A 17,948-nucleotide genomic window follows, 5' to 3' on the forward strand; every position below is an offset into this window, starting at 1 on the left:
GTTTAAAAATTTAATACAATAAATCAAACAATTAATAATTAAATAATTTCAATATAGGTGCAAAATAAATAAAAATTATTCAAAAAAGTATTTTAAAGAATCATTTTGAAGATGGTTACCACCTATTTGATAGAGTTATTAATTCAATTTAATAAATAAGTTAACTCAAATATTAATATATGTATGCCTGCCAAACGAAAGAGGTCAGAAACATTTTTATTTTGAAGGTATTCTGGGATGGGGTTGCCATTACCTTAAAAATTAAATTAAACAATTAATAATAAATAACAAAATAAGTTCAATAAAAAAAAAATAAATAATTGGCGCGTACACTTCTGTTAGGTGTTAGGCCGAGCTCCTCCTCCTATTTATGGTGTGCGTCTTGATGTTGTTCCACAAATGGAGGGACCTACAGTTTCAATCCGACTCCGAACGGCAGATATTTTTATGAGGAGCTTTTTCATGGCAGAAATACACCCGGAGGTTTGCAAATAAATTCAATACAGGTGTAAAATAAATGAAAATTATTTAAGAAATTATTTTACAGAGTATTTTTTGAGAGAGTTGCCATCTGTTTGATATAGTTGTTAATTCAATTTAATAAATAAGTTAACTGAAATACTACTTTATGGGTGTCAAATGACAGAGGTTTGAAATATCTTTATTTTTATTATATTTTTGAATAGGGTTGCCACTGTTAAAAAAATAACACAACAAATCAAATAATTAATAATAAGAAATAAAATAAATTCGATGTAGTGGGAAAACAAATGAAAATTATTTAAAAAACTGTTTTAGAGAATAATTTTTGAGATGGTTGCCACATATTTAAAATAATTGTTAATTCACTTTAATAAATAAGTCAGCTGTAATACTACTAAATGGCGGCCAAATGAAAGAGATACGAAAAAATTGTATTTTGAATATATCCCGCGGTAGGGTTTCCACTGGCTTAAAACATAAATTCAATAAAACAAACAATTAATAACAATTATAGAATAAATTATGTAGATGGCAAGTAAATGAAAATGAGTTAGAAGATTATTTAAGAAAATATTTTTGGAGATGGTTGTCACCGGTTTGAAAGAGTTGTTCATTAAATTTACTAAATATGTTAACTGAAATGCCACTATATAGGTGGCACATAAAAGTGGTACGAAAAATCTTTATTTTTAATATGTTCTGCAATAGGGCTGCCACCTGTTTAAAAATTAAATTAAATCATTAATGATAAATAATAAAAAAACTCACTATTGGTGTCAAATAACTGAAAATTAGTTTATAAAATATTTTTGAATGTGGTTGCCACCTGTTTGAGGGAGTTTTCAATTCTATGTAATAAATAGGTTGACTGAAATACTACTATACACAAAGATACACCAAATTACTATTCAATTCCAAGAAAATTAAAAAAAAAGTTGATCACTACTAAAAAACTATATTTTTTTGCTAAGGCCAACTATTTATAGTTTAGTCTAGACTGGGTATTCCGAATCAATACATGCCCCTAATGGGGGGGTAAAAAATGCCGTTTATGCGCTGGGTTGGGACAAAAAATTAATAAAAATTTAATTTGGATTTTAGTAATGTATTACTTCTACTTTATTTATTGAGGCTCAGCTACGTATGACGGAAAATAGCTAGTAAATAAATAAATAAATAAGTAATAAATAAATAAATAATAAATAATAAATAAATGAATCATATAATTTTTAGAAAATTTCTTTTTGATTTCAGTTTTTATTTGGAAGTTCTAACGAACGCGCACTGAAAAAAACTTTGTAGAATTCGCTTAAACAACCGCAACAACTGCGGTTGCTAGCACAATTAGTTTTTTAATTTGTAAAATATTTGAAAATCCTAAGTTCTAATTAAATTTGCTTAAAAGCAATTCAAGAATTCGAAGCCGCACACTTAACGATGTTTAACAAAATGTTATCTCAACTTTTTCGCAAGCCCATTAGATTCAAGCAAATAAACTAAATGTTCGTAGAGTGAAGAAACTAATGAAACCAAAAGCAAACCGAGGAAATAAAGCACCTGAGGCCATGCTAGCCAAAGAAGCAATACAACTTAGAAAGCCGCAGAAGTAGACGAGAAGTGTAAACATTACATAGATGGAACAACAAGAAGGGGCTGACAGACAGCGAGAAAGACTAAACAAAACCCAGACGCAACAGAATAACACAGGAGCATGGGAAAAAACTCACACTCGCAAGTACTGTGGCACTTGCAACATGCCACAGCAACACACAAAAGCAATGCAACGCAAATTGACTGAATTTGACAATCGATTGTTGTCAGCAGCAGCATCAACAGCTGCAGCAGCAGAAGTAGCAGCAGTAGCAGCAGCATCAGCAAAGCAACAAAGGTGACAACAAATACAATTAAATCGAACTGATGGACAAAATCAGTCAAACTGTCTGCGCTCGACTGGCCACAATCAAAGTTGAAGGCATAAATTAATGTACAGTCGAATTGACAGCAAAGAGGCAGACGAACATACAAATAGTCGAGTGGATGAATAGATGAGCAGCTGACAAAAGGAAAATAGCTAGTTGAAACAACTACAACACAAAGAATATTAGCAGCAGATGTAGCAAGTTTATATAGATTTAATTGAACAATGTGGAATTAGTGAGGGCACTTCTGTGTACGCTGTTTAACAGTTGCATATGCGCCAATGTATGTGTGTATAGTAAAAAGCCCTGTAGGACAAGTGGGGCTAGTACGTTATGTCAGCATGAGCAGTGTTGCCGCTTTGATTACAATTTATCCAAATACGAGGAGAGTCCAAAAATAGCATTCGTCTTTCGATTATTATTATTTTTTCTTTAGGTTGGTACCCTCGTCTCGAAGGTATGTTCAGCAATAAAGTTTGTTTAGTTTGTTTGTGAGAGGCATAAATAAGACAAGTGTTTTGCTTGTTCGGCAATTTTCAGCTATCGAAAAAATGGATCACATCGACCAACACATCGACAACCGATGAAAATGTTGAGAATGTGAAGAACATGGAGAATAGTCGAGTCACAATTAGAGAAGTTACTGAGGATGTGGGCATATCGGTTGGCTCATGCTATGCAATCTTTTCGAAAATTTTGGTCATGAAGCATGTGACAGCGAAGTACGTTCCAAAATTGCTGAATTTTTACCAAAAACAACGTCGCATGAGCATTGCTGAGGAAATTTTGCATGACTTCAACGATGATCCAGTTTTGCTTAAGAGGGTCATAGCTGGTGACGAATCATGAGTTATGACATCGAAACCAAAACCAAATCGTCTCAATGGAGTCCAGGAGAGCCAAATTTTATGAATTGTTAAAGTGTTGCTCACTAGTTTCTTCGATTACTATGGCGTAGTGCATCAGAAGTTCTTACCACAAGGTTGTGCGGTAAAAAAGGAGAAGTATCTTCAAGTTATGCGTCGTTTCCGTGAAGTATTATGAAAAAAATGCCCAGAATTGTGAAGAAAAGTGCATAGCTTTGCAACATAATAATGCACCTGCTCACTCATCTTTGCTTGTGAGAGATGATTTGGCCAAATACAACACCGTTATCGCGCCTCAGCCAACGTATTCAACAGATTTGGCCCCCTATGACTTTTTCCTGTTCCTAAGATTGAAGAAACCCATAAAAGGACGGTGTTTTGAAACGATTGAGGAGATAAAAACCGCATCGCTGAGAGAGCTCAAGAACATACCAAAAAGTGTATATCAGAATTTCTTTGAAGATTGGAAAAATCGCTGGAACAAATACTATATTATATCTGAGGGGGTCCAGGAGATAAAATAGAACTTGATAAATAAATAAATATTTTTTGAGAAATTCACCTTATTTTTTTAACACACCTCGTATAGTACATTTTTTTAACAATTTTATCATTTAATGTTTGTTCATGGTAATAGCTATTCTTATCACTGTTTTAATGCCCTTCAAATATTTATATGATATTTCCACTAGTCGGTCAGGTACAACCAGGAGTGCTTGAAGATGACTTCTAATTGAGATGGAAATATACGAAAACAAATAATATCTCATAAAACGAAAATTCGAAAACTCTTCTTATCATTTTCAGTTAAAGACGGCGAAGAAGTTATACCATTTAAGTGCCATCTCAGTTGTCTAGGAGAGCATAGAGAGATTAAGCGCATCGGCTCGGCGCAATCGCATTCCGCTCGCTTGGGTCTAGGACCGAAAGTGCATTATCTGGAACGAAGAAGCTGATAGACTGGCTGAAGAAACCGCAACAACTGTACCAATGCAACCCGAATCGTTCTTAGCGGTGGGAAAGCGCACCGTTGCAAAAAAGCTCAGTAAGGTGTAGAAATAATAAATAAAGGGTGGTTAAATTTCAAGGGCAGATGTTGAATGTGAACCACACCTGAATCGCAAGATTTTTTTTGCATTTCGTTTGACATTTTTCAATTTTAGACTAACTCAATTTGAATCACGCAAAGATACATAATCGGGCAACGCGATAAAGTTATTCAGGCTTATTATGAAAATGGGCGTTCAAATCAAAATGCATATCGCGCACTTCATCTTCAGTGATGAGGCACATTTTCACCTCAGTGGATTCGTCAATAAGCAGAATTGCCGCTTGCCGCATTTGGGCGAATGATAATCCAAGAGTGATTGCCGAAAAACCAATGCAGTTTTATGGGCCGGCGGCATCATTGGGCCGTATTTTTTCCAAAATGAGGCCGGTCAGGCAGTTACTGTGAATAGTGTTCGCTATCGTGAGATGATAACGAACTTTTTCTGGCCCGAATTGGAAGATATGGATGTGGACGATATGTGGTTTCAACAGGACGGTGCCACTTGTCACACAGCTAACGAAACAATGGCTCTTTTGCGCGAAAATTTTGATGGCCGAATAATCTCACGTTGCGGCGATGTCAATTGGCCACCAAGATCATGTGATTTGACACCGTTGGACTTCTGTTTTTGGGGTTATTTGAAAGAAAAGGTGTACGTCGTAAAGGATGAGATAATTCGGCACATTAACGGCATAGAGCCTCAATTATGCCTCAGCGTCATCGAAAATGCGGACCATCGGAAGGAGGTGTGCCGCCGAGACTGCGGCGGTCATTTGGCCGATATTTTGTTCCATACGTAATTGAGCCATACCAATGTTATCTGAGTAAAGAGAAATGACAATTAATTCCTAAAAAATTTTATTTTATTCAAAATCACCACCGGCCCTTTAAACCTAACCACCCTTTAGATAAGATGTAGAAAAAAGTTTTAAAATTATTTAAAAAAGTATAAAATCTCAAATTCTAGATTGTCCCTGACTTACCTTTATTTGAAATTATTTTCATCTGATTAGACGCATCTCTTCCAAACAATCGTTCGTATGTCAAGGCCTTTACTGCTCCCCACAGGCGCGACTGGAAAATTTTCAATTAAAAATTTAAATATTTATGCAGTTAAAGGCTCGAAAAATAAAGATTTACTTATCACGAAAGCATAAAGCATAGTACATGAACACGTACACATACATACATACAATATGTCTACGTATAGCTAACAAATTAATTTATTTAAAAATCATTAGCACTAGAAGCAAACTCTTACAGAAGTGGCTATGCACTTACACTATTCCATAGTTGACCAAAAGTACACACACAAATGTTTGTATTACTTATATACGTATGCGTGTGTGTGTGTGTGTGCTGATATGCATGGATGCTATAGGAAAAGTTTGAACTAAGTAATAGCCAACGGCCATTTTGAGAAAATCAAATATGAGCAACTAGCTTATGACACTCAATGAAAGGATAAAAGAAAAAGGAAGGCGAACAAACGGGCACGAGCACAAAACTTCGAAAGGCGGTCAGTCACACTATGTAGCGCAGCTCAGCAGTGAGTCAGCTAAACAAGCATAACATACGAAACTGAGAATGCCAGTGAATCGAAGTAGCGCGCATCAAAGCTTTGTCGCTCAAGTGAAAAGTGGTAGAGAGGCAGGGAAGGCAAGTGTGTTAGAGGGTGGCAGGGGATTGAAAAACTTATATCAACTTTTAATTTGTTTCCAAGTTCGAGAGTTCGAACTTCTTGCCAACATGTCCTTGCATGCATACCCCGGTCTTTCACACTAGCCGAATTTATATGAAAAAGTACCAGCCAAATATATTTTATATATAAGTACATATGCATACATATATACAGACATACATATATTCCAAGAAAGCAAGGTGAATCGAGGCTTCGATGCTGATCAAAGAAAAACTCATGGAAATTGGAATTTGTTTTCAGTATCCCAATTTTTGTGTTTCATTTCGAATAAATGATATGATGATTGACAACCGCGCAACCTATTAACTATTTACATAGTTGAGTTAGTACAAGGTGGTTCAAAAGAAGTTTATATAAAAAAATAAAAAATAAACAAAATTAAAATACTCAATTACTTTTAACATATGTATGATGCCTTCTTTTTAAATTATTTTCATAATATAGTGAAGACAATTTCATTCATACGACTAATTTTGCTGGGTTCGCAATAGCAGTAACGTATCCTGTTAGACCTACAAGTACAGTCTGCGAAAAAAATATAACCCCTCAATATTTTGTACCATTTCTAATACCATTTTTCTTGTTTGCAGCACCGTCACCGTTAAACGCATTTCGCTTTACGTTATTTGGGCAATATTTTCTTTTTCCCATTATTTATTAAAAAAATTGTCGCAATACTGTTAAAAAACCGTGAATGCAGACTTAAAAAACACACTAAAATGTTTGAATTTAAATATTTAAATTTTGTATATGCACAAATTGGGTGGCAGCCCTATTCACAATAAAGTTCTTAAAAACCTCTAAACTATTTTCATCGCAATACTTCATATTCATATTTAAATTTTGAATATTCACAAATTAGGTGGTAACCATGTTCACAATAAGGTTCTTAGAAGCATCTAAACTATTTTCATCGCAATACTTCATATTCATATTTAAATTTTGTATATTCACATATTAGGTGGCAACCCTATTCACACTAAGATTCTTAAAAGCACTCTAAACTTTTTTCATCGCAATACTTCATAAACATATTTAAATTTTGTTTATTCAAAAATTAGGTGGCAACCCTGTTCACACTAAGGTTCTTAAAAAGCCTGTAAACTAATTTCCCCGTAATATTTCTTACGCAATACATATTTAAATGTTGTGTTTTCAAAAATTAGGTGGCAACCCTATTCACACTAAGATCCTTAAAAACACTCTAAACTGTTTTCATCGCAATACTTCATAAACATATTTAAATTTTGTTTATTCAAAAATTAGGTGGCAACCCTGTTCACACTAAGATTCTTAGAAAGCCTCCAAACTAATTTCACCGTAATATTTCATACACAATACATAATTTAATTTTGTGTCTGATGGCAACCCTGTTCACAGTAAGGTTCTTAAAAAGCCTCTAAACCAATTTCACCGTAATATTTCATATAGATATTTTAATTCTGTGTATTCAAAAACTTGGTGGCAACCCTGTTCAAAACAAGGTTTTTAAAAAATTTCTTAACTATTTTTATCGTAATAATACATATACATATTTAAATTTTATATATCAAAAAGTTAGGTGACAACCCTGTTCCCAATAAGATTTCTTAAAACATCTCTAAAATATTTTCATTTTAATATTTTATACATTTATATAGTATATATTTAAATTTTGTATATTAAAAAATTTGATGGCGACCCTGTCCATGATTTGGCCTTAACTCAAATATTGATTAATACATACGTTTTGGTTTATGTCTACCGTAACTGATTATTTCTCTTTTGTCGTACTGTATTCAAAAACAATATGTGGCAACCCCATACAACTTTATTTTGCTATTCAAATTTCGTGCATCAATATTAACTGAATACCTTTATCGCAAAACTCTAATAAATTTCAGTTTTCACCACATCATCGACTAATTTCATCGAGGACTGGTGAGTGTTCCGCAAATGATAAAGAAAAAACAGGAATGGTAACTGGTGAAAAGGCATACAGTAGGTTCTGTTTTTATGCGGTAGATACGTTCCGCAAGAAACAGCATAAAAAAGAAACAGCATAAAAAAAGCTTCTAGTTCTATAGTAAAACTATAGATACGTTTCAAATGCTAAAACCGCATAAATCTGAAATAATCGCATAAAAAGGGCACTAGTCCCATATTATTACTATAGATACGTTCCATAGACCGCATGAATCTGAAATAATTAAATAAAATCGCTTAAACAAAATATTGTATCTTTGATAATTATATCTTTATATATCTTCCATACTTGTAGGGTTAGCATTTCTGATGTAATCTGTGATGAGTTTTTGCTTAGCTGGTTTAGAATCTTGTTTATATGTAAAATTCCCGATAGGTCGACATGCATTTTGTAATTAAAAAAAAAACCGCACTATTTCAAAACCGCATAAAAAAAAGCCGCATAAAAACAGAACCTACTGTACATATTTTTACGTCTCTGCCATTCTTATAGTAAATTGAAAATTGAAATTTGAAAAAGACAAGCCAAAAAGCACCGAAAGAATGGTAACTCCTAAAACACTCAAGCTAAAAAGTCCATTGCATTCGAAGCGCTGGTAAATAAATGGGTAGATAGTCAAGGAGGAAGCAAGTGAAGTGACAGAGAGAAAGAGATAGAATGTATAGAATTCTTACAGCAACTGTAACATATAAAAAAAATCGTACAGCATCAACTAACAAGTGCTCTGCTGTGATAATATTAGATAAGTTAGACTGATTAATGACGAGTTCGCATCACCCTTAGAATTGGTTGATAAAGCAGTTTGGCAGAGTTTTCAGAAATTGCTTATCCTCTGGTCCGCAATAATCATCTACGAGAAGAGCAACACAAATCCAAAGTCCCTAAGTCGACAACTGCAGACTAGAACAATTCAAAAAGTGCTCTAGTCTTTTCTTCGTTACACACTCCCGAATTTTTGGCAAATAAAATCAATATTTCGTAGTAATCCAGTAATCTGAAGTTCATTTTGCGTAGTGCAGGAAAGCAGCCAGAAAGCGTTGAAAGAACTTTTGCTATTCCTCTATAACTGGTTATGTGCACATCTGAGCTTGGAGTTCACTATTTTGTATTCCCGCGAAAATCCTTATTTTCATATTTTAGAGTTTTAATAAGAGTCCTGTTCTTTCTTCATCGTGCGTTGGTTATAATAAATATGTACAATACACTACCGATACTCAGATTAGTCTAAACGATTCTTGTAGCTGTACTAGCCTTTTCGATTTGTGGAAATAGGTGCCTGAGAAGTAGGTACTTTTCGCTAGTACTCAATTACACAAGTCTTCTCTCAGACTTTTTTCGCGCGCTCGGACTGCTTACGCGTTTACAGCTCTGGCATCTTCCTGATTCCTGAATTCATTTCGAGAGTTTATCTTTACCGATCGAAGGGCTTAGATTGCAGTTGTACTGTGTAGAAAAAAGAAATTTTTTAGGAAGCGAGACCCATAATGATTAAAAGTTTTATCATGACGCATAGATTTCGACTTGAAAGCCCTGTAGTTATCTGGAAATTTAAAATTTTTTTCAATGAGAATTGATGGTAGATCCTCTCGGATCATTTATGAACGGTGAGTGAAGATTGAGTGATCATCTTTGTTTAGAAAAAATCAGATCAGCCACTTCTATCAAAGAAAAGTGCGTTGAAATTCTCAGCAAAGTGGATACTAACAAAAAATATAATACAGGGTTAGCCATATAGAGTTTGCATTTTGAACCACCTATTTTTTTGAGAATGATAACACAAATGACATGTCAAATGTGTTCATTATTTACTTAAAGGTTTGACATTTACGAAATGGGGCGCTACACGCTTGAACAAAATTGGGAAATATTGAAAACCGATCTCCAAAGTGGTGAGTCTTCTTCTTCTTTTCTGATTTTCACATCGGTGGCCACGCCAATAAGCAAAATTGTCGGATTTGGGGCTCAGAAAATCAACACGTTACTGTAGAGAAGCAAATGCATCCACAACGAGTCACTGTTTGGTGCGGTTTTTGGTCTGGCGGCATCATCGGGCCATTTTTTTTTCGAAAATGAGCGAGGAGTCGCGGTTACAGTAAATGGCGAGCGTTACCGTGACATGCTCAACGAGTTGTTTCCAAAAATTTAAGAGGATGACATGGACGACATATGGTTTCAACAGGACGGTGCAACTTGTCACACTGCCAAAGTTACACTCGAACTTTTGGCTACCGTTTTTGAAAACCGAATAATCAGCCGAAATTCCGATATCAATTGGCCGCATCGGAGCTGTGATTTAAGCCCGTTGGACTTTTTTTTTTTTGTGGGGAGCCGTTAAGGACAAATGCTATGCGAACCATCCACAGACGATTGATGCTTTAAAACACGAAATCGAAGTTGCCATTCATGAAATTGGAGCCCAAACAATCGAAAATGTGCTTAAAAATTGGGTTGATCGAATGGCCTACTGTAAAGCCAGTCGTGGCAGTCATTTTTCATTCATTCGTAAATGAGAATCTTCAATCTTCAAAATAAAAAAAAAAGTTTGAAAAAATATTAATTAGTTTTTTTTTATAGCCGATTAAAAAAATAATTTTTACATGGCCCACCCTATAGTAAGACATTCTATCCTGCTTTTCTTTAAGATGGAGGCATAGTTTTCGTTCGTCATCCGCAGCCTATTCTCGATCCATTGCCTTAAATTCCAGACCTATTTCTTCAAAAATCTCCTTATTTAGCTACTGGATCAAATGGACTGTAACTTGTAAAATATTTGAGATATGGTAATAAAATATTCTACTCAATATTTTTAACATTTAACCAACTGATATGATAAATTTTAACTCAATTTATAGTATTTGGAGGTGTCATATTTTATAGTCGGCTAGTAAACAGATGAACAGAATTCAAATAGATGCCTAATTTCATCTGTAAGTATCTCTTTTATAATGCGTGCTCAGATTTTTGGGAGAGAAACAGTTCCTATTCAGCTGGGTTGGGCATAGCGCACTAAATAATAAATGTAATAAGCGGATAGTTAAAACACTGGCAGTGAAAATTTAGTGATAATGAAAGCCTTATTATAACTACAGTTTTTTTTTGTACTGTGCTGTGTTTGTCTAAAGAAAAAATAACTGCCGTGGACAGCAACTCAAAAGTTGATACCAAATTGAAAAACACAAACAGAAATGCCATTGTACTTATACATTTACTATACACAGATGTTTGTAGTGTAGTGATGATGGTGTCCTCTTTTTGAATGCACTGTAGTATGCATATATGGTATGTACCTAATAACATATGCATAAATATACATACACATATGCACACTTCCGCCAACGCCGCTCTTGTGGCAGTCAAAGTAACCCAAAAAGTAGTCGCAAAAGTTTTTCAATTAAATTTATGTGCAAATAAAATATTAAGTTGATAGCGAACTCCGAATGTGAGGCGATAAAGTAAAGCTAAAGAAAAAAACTATTTATGAACACACACACACACACACACACATACATGTACAGATTCACACTTATTCTTGGCCTAATAGTAAAAGTATGAAATTGTATTCACAAATCAATACAAAGTACCATTTAAGTCAGCTGACAGCTTAAGTTCGCTAAGTGCAAAGCGACAGGTCAGGTCAAATGGGATGAAGAAGAAGATAACAAAATGTGTGGAAGGAAAAGTGTTGCAAAAGAATTGCAATAAACAAGTGAGTGGCCCAGTTGAATCGATAATAACTGACCAACGTTGCTATGACTCTTTTGGAATTTCACTATCGGAATATTTTGTGAATTTTTGCATTTCGAAAGGAGCATTTAAATCGAATGCATTTTTTATAGTAGTACTTTGAAATAGACTACAGGCTATGTTGAATTGGCTGCCGCTCTCTTAGACCAAAAATATAGGGGGAACATTGTGATGCCACAGTTCAACTTACCAATAACTTAGCATCTTGCTCAAAAAGTTTATCTCTCATTTTTTTTAAATTTCATCCATCATAAATTCAGTCATTCTTCAACAAAAACCTTCTAAACTTTGAACGAGGTTTAGAAAAATTCGAAAAATTTCACAAATTGTCATCAAAATTTTCAACTATTTAGTTGGAATTCTTAAAAAAATGTCTGGGTGCACAGCCCTTTCAAATTTAGTATGAAGCGTATAGAAGTATTTTTTTTCTGAAGTGCAACTTCTTAGGCGTCGATGGGCGAGCGAGAATGGAGAGTAAAATTTCATGGTCATGCAACGTTTTGGGCATTTTCGTTCCGCGAGAGAGAAAAAAGATATAACGTAGAGGAAAAGGAGAGAGAGAGCTATACCTTATAAATTTCCTAGATACACTTTAGGCTATTTCTCCTAAGTTTTTTCTCGTGGTTGCTAATTTCTAGTGAGAAATAACACTGCCTACTTTTTGGCGCTTGTTTGTCGGTGCAAACTTGTAGGAAATATATTTTTGGTGCCTACTTTTTGGCTTATATTTCCTTGGTGCCTACTATTTGGGGCGTTTTTTGGTCCCAACTTGTTTGGAGTTTGTTTAGGTGCCTACTTTTTGGCGCTTATTTCCGTTTCCTGGCTAGTGCTTGTGCATACTATAAAGTGCTATAAATTCTGGCGTCGGATTTATTGGTATTGCCTTTCGGTAATTTGTGCCGTTGCTGCGGTTCTGGAATCGCTGCGTTTGTGCGGTTGATAAACGCTCGGAGTAGTGCGCGTTGTTGCCACGGTTTGTGTCCGGTGTTCACCTACACCGGTCGACCCTTCTCTGGTTTTGGTAAATTTTGCCTATTTGTATTCTCTGCAAATGTTGTGAATCTGCTTAGATATATATTTTTTCTCTCTCCCTCTCTCTCATTCTCTCTCGGGTCTCTCCCTCTTTCTTTGTCTACCTTGAAAGTTTCACCTCTGTTATGTGTACTACGCTACACGCCCATTTTTTTTTTTTGTATACAATGCTGAAAACTTTCTTCCATATAAAATACATTTTCGGTAGCTTTTTATACGGAAGAAAATGCTCGACATAAAAAACATTTCAAAAATTAGCGCGATGCTTGGGCCACTTGTAGTTATTTTATTGGGCTCACCATTTGTACCAAATTAGAATAATTTTGTATCAGAGATTTCATGCTCTTCAGCTGTTTTACTGTCCTAATGCGACCTGGTGTCGTACAGTCTATCTAATAGAAGCGTAATCAGCAAAATGCGCGCTAGGGATCCGTTAAAAAAATGTAAATGCTGCTTAATAGTCATATCCTTTTTGCCTTGCTTTGTGCAAGTTGTTAGTTTTGTGAGAAATTTAGAAAGCTGTTTTTTAGAAAATTAATTCAGCGTATGAAAACTGATTTAAAGCAGTGTTTCCAAGAGCACACCCCAAAGGTTCAAAAATGTCAATTGCATCACCAGCAAAATATTTCAAGAAGTCAAAGCCACTCATAAATAAATGGGTGCAACGATATACCGTTGTTGATGACTTCATCGGACGAGGCCCAAAAAAATACAGCTCTTGACAGCAAGAACCGAAGATCATTGATATGTTTGTGAACAAGGCTGATCATACGACTCGTTGCGTGAAGTTGAAGCGGTTTTAAGGAAAAGTGGAATTAATGTTTCCAAAGACACGATTCAAGGGATGTTTACGTGCAGAAGACCTCAAATTTCGGAGCACAGTGTAACAACAGCTGTTCTCATTATCACACATTGAAAAAGGACTTGCATGGTCTAAGATAAATTCAGAATGGAATTGGACAAATGTAATATTCACAAATGCATCTTCCTTTTGCATAGTTGCGAATAATTGCATACGTCGATCCTGGTGTGCTGCTGATAATCGACAACTTCAACAAACTGTTAAGCTTCCAGTTAAGATTCAATTTTTGGGGCAGCTTCTCAAAAACAGGGTTGAGCCATTTATTTATTTTTTTTTTTTTCGAAGCGAAAGTAGAGTGGAAACAGCAAAATGGAGTTGAAATGTTGAATTGGCTTACACAATCGTCTAATGCCAATCCTTTGGAAAATGTTAGGGGAATAGTTAGGCAAAAAAGCTCGCATGGATACAAATATGGATGGTCAAGCAGATATTCGGTTAATTAGTAGTCGATTGTCCACGTACCCTGCACAGATAGTAACACAAAGTATAACTCGAAGTTATGAGACTATATGAGATTATATATAAAGCGTTTTTCAATAGGTGCGCTTCAACTTTTTTCCGATAGGGAGGGCGAACGATGCAATATTTTTTATTTTTCGCTTGTCATTTGTAAACTTCATTAGTATACAATTCATCATGAAACGCTACACACTTGAGCAACGCTTGCAAATCATTGAATTTTATTATAAAAATGCGTGTTCTGTTAAGAAAGTTTAAAGTCGAAAAATCATCTTCAGTGATGAAGCTCACTTTTGGCTCAATGGCTTTGTCAACAAGCAAAATATGCGTTACTGGGCAGAAAGCAATCCACACGTGATTCATGAGGCACCGTTGCATCCCGAAAAAATCACTGTTTGGTGCGGTTTACATGCCGGCGGCGTAATTGGCCCATATTTTTTCGTTGACGAGAACGATCGCCACGTTACTGTGAATGGAAATCGATACCGCGACATGATAAACGATTATTTTTGGCCGCAATTGAATAGTATGGACTTAGACGACATGTGGTTTCAACAGGACGGGGCCACAAGCCATACAGCACACGCTACAATTGATTTGTTGAAGAGTAAGTTCGATGAGCGCATTATTTCCAGAAATGGACCGGTCGAATGGCCGCCGCGCTCGTGTGATTTGACGCCTCTAGACTATTTTCTTTAGGGTTATGTGAAGTCATTGGTCTACAGTAACAAGCCGGCGACGATTTGTGAGCTCAGAGCCAATATTGAACGCGAAATTGCTGGAATTTCGGCCGATTTATGCAAAAGAGTGGTCGAAAATTGGGTTCAACGATTGGACTTCGTAAAACGTGCACGCGGTGGTCATGCAAAAGAAATCGAATTTCATACTTAAATGTATATGTTTAAACTCGATAATAAAAAAAAATTAGTTAAAAAGTCAAACCGTTTGTGTTTTATTCAAAAAAAAAGTTGAAGCACTCTTACTGAAAAACGCTTTATATACTTATAGCTGCTGGTGGTGAGTATACATTTTATTGAATATATTGCGTATAATAAATATATTACAAACCCATGGAAAGCAGTTTGTTATTTCGAATTGGTTAAATAGTTTCTAAATTAAGCGTGACCGCTTTGGTTGTTTGCCTCTTCTTTCGAAAACGTTACGTAATCATAAGTTACAAATTAGAATGACTTTGACACACATTTTTCAAACTTTTTCACTTTCTAACTTTGTTTAAGCGAATTATTGCCTTCAATTCGAATAAAGGGTAAGCCTTCAGCCTGTTTCTTATTCAAAATGCTATAAACAACAAGCAAAATATTTTTCAATTATTAAAAAGTATTAGCACTATGAACTGAAGACATCAAATTAAAGAAAACGTTTTTTCTAGTATTTTTTTTAGTATGAAAATACCGGTCGCTTCTCGGCTGGCAATGACAGACATCGAAGTGTATTTCTAACTTGAAAAGGCATCTCTCAAAAGAGTTTCTGCCTTTCGAAATAGGCATAAAAGTGTGGGACCTTCCATCTTGTAAGACAACATCAAGAACGCAAACAACAAATTAGAAATATACTAGGAAAAATGCATAACAAAGTAGGCAGATGCCAATTATAGACAGAGTTAGTCTTGCAACTGATTGTGGAATATATGTTCGAATAGCTACATTGATTGAACCTAAGTCGCTCAACCTGCCAGCCCAATTAATAAGACCAAATCAACTAGTTTTGTTCCTTTCTCTTGATATTCACTTCAGGGTGTGATTCGTTTTTGGGTTATCCACATAAGGTCAATCTTTAGCAATCAAGTAAAAAATGGAACGATATATAATCTCAGGCTAGAAGCGGAATTTTCACATCGCCAAGAGAGTTAAAGATGCAAGGACATATACATTTTCCCGTGGTTCATAGATGGAACATAAAGCCTTAACAAACAGATTTGAAGCTAACAATTGCATTTGTCTCTATGAAAGAAAGCAGGATATCATCCACCTGCCGCCTTTAAGTCTTGGCTCCCGCGTCTGTGCCTCCCTTGGGGATTCCAATTCAACTCAGCTTGTGATAAACAGGATATAGCTAAAAAAATACGACTTTTTTAATGAGTTATGTGGAAAATGTGAAGCATTTTTAAAAGAAAAAAAAAGATCGTTCAAGTTCATACTTACAATTTTAGCCTAGCTGAAGTTTGTGATAATGGTTCTTAACTCAAAATAATGTCTTCAGTAGCATTTTCGAAAAAACTTATCAATCAAACTACTACTCCAAAATAAGCACTAATGGACTGGTTTTACCTCAAATATGTTTAATTCGGTTACTAACTTATCCCGTATGATTAAAATGCGTTTCATTTGATATTTCTATTCAATTAGTTTAGGCAATAGAGCATAAACTTGGAAGTAATTTTCAGTACCTTGAAATGTTGATCATCACAAATAGCGTTTCGATTCTGGATACTACTGAGTTTTTATCATTCTTATGACCGCCAAATAGCTGCCAATGTCGGAGAAATATATGATTTAAGAAAAAACCAACCAATTCCTTACCCTTTATTTGAAAAATCTAACAAGCCCCGCAACTTTAATACTCCTATATGCAAAGCCTCTTCTGTACATACGAAAGTACTAGTATTTATGTGCAGTCGAAAATTTGAAAAAGTTGTAATAATCAATTTCATTCTCATTTGCAAATGCAAATCAAAAACTATCAAAATGCAAATGGATTTATGAAAAAAGCAAAAACAACCATACATAATAGAAAAATACAAAATGCGGGAAGTAGCGAAAAGTCTTAAAAAATGTACTCGTATATATGTATGCGCGAAAGAACGAAAATTGAAAGCGAAATCTCAAACAAGAACAAGAACAAGAACAAGAAAGTTGTAGTGAAAAATTGTCGCAACGCGAGTTGGTTGGCTGTAAGCGACAAATGTGTTGTGCCACATTGCGAAAATTGCCTGTCGAAAACACACCAATACTCGAAAATAGCATCAACAGCAGTAACAATAGAGGCGTACAACAACAGCCATACAACCTTCACAACAACATGATGACATTACTGCCAACCTAACAATACTTTGGCTAACGATGGCGTTGATGATAGCAGCGACGACAGCACACAGAAATGAAATTCTCGACATGCTCTGTGTGTGAGTGAGCGCGCTGGCGTATACGTAATTAGAAATTTGCAGTTGAATTCGAATTTACAACAATTGGTTGCGAATTGTAAATGCAATTGTCGCATATAATTGCACGGATGCGGAGCAATGCAATTGCTAAATATTTAAAGGGGACAAATGGAAGCGTACATTTTTTATACACACGTACATGCACATATACATACATAGGCACATATGTAGGTGTATAGAGTAAATGTTCAAATGAACACTCATTCTCATGTAAATGGGCAATTTTTATCGGAGGCAGATTATTCATGGCGGAAAATTATTTAGGTAATTTAGCGTAAATATTTCGACTATCAGTTGGCAATTAATGGTACGTAAAGCAGCACATGGAATAAATAATTTTTTAAATCACTACTTTTATACTTAAAAAATTATTTTAAATTACGCCAAATGATAGATAAGAAGTTTTTTCTAAGAGCGGTCGCCCTTCGGAGGGCAATTACAGACCTCTGAGTGTATTTCTGTCCTGAAAACGCTCCCCATAACACCCCATTTGACGTTCGGAGTCGGCTTAAAACTGTAGATCCCTCCAACTATGGAAAAAAAATATCAAGAGCGTGGTATACGGTATACGGTATATGGAGGAGGAGCTCGGAAAATACCAAATAAAGGATATGAGTGTCACTTATTTATTTCTGTTTATATCTCTCATTTATCACAAATTCACTTCGTTATTTTTGAAATGA

Source organism: Anastrepha obliqua, chromosome 5 (assembly GCF_027943255.1).
Source record: "Anastrepha obliqua isolate idAnaObli1 chromosome 5, idAnaObli1_1.0, whole genome shotgun sequence".
Classification (NCBI taxonomy): Eukaryota; Metazoa; Arthropoda; class Insecta; order Diptera; family Tephritidae; genus Anastrepha; species Anastrepha obliqua.